A 406-nucleotide genomic window follows, 5' to 3' on the forward strand; every position below is an offset into this window, starting at 1 on the left:
CCAGGATTGGCAGAAGGAGCATTTTTGCTCACCACTTGGTGCAGGGATGAATTTTCCTTGCCACCTCAGGATCTGTGGACCCCACAGGATCCCCACCTACCCCACCACTCTCTCTCTTCTTTCTTCTTTTGCTCGAGGACGAGCAAACCTTCTAAGTTTGGTGTGGTAAAAGCGTTGCTTTTTGTTTCTCCATAACCATTTATGGCACCTAAGGTCGGAGAAACCTCTAGAAAGAGGAAAGGGAAGGCAAAAGCTTCCACTTCCGAGCCCTGGGAGATGGAGAGATTCATCTCAAGGGATGCACTTTTCTCCACAAAACTATTGGGAGAAAATCAACACCTCCCTAGGAGAATTGAGTTCCAACATGGGACAACTAAGGGTGGAGCACCAAGAACATTCCATCCTC

The sequence above is a fragment of the Arachis duranensis genome, chromosome 1, assembly GCF_000817695.3.
Source record: "Arachis duranensis cultivar V14167 chromosome 1, aradu.V14167.gnm2.J7QH, whole genome shotgun sequence".
In the NCBI taxonomy this organism is placed as follows: Eukaryota; Viridiplantae; Streptophyta; class Magnoliopsida; order Fabales; family Fabaceae; genus Arachis; species Arachis duranensis.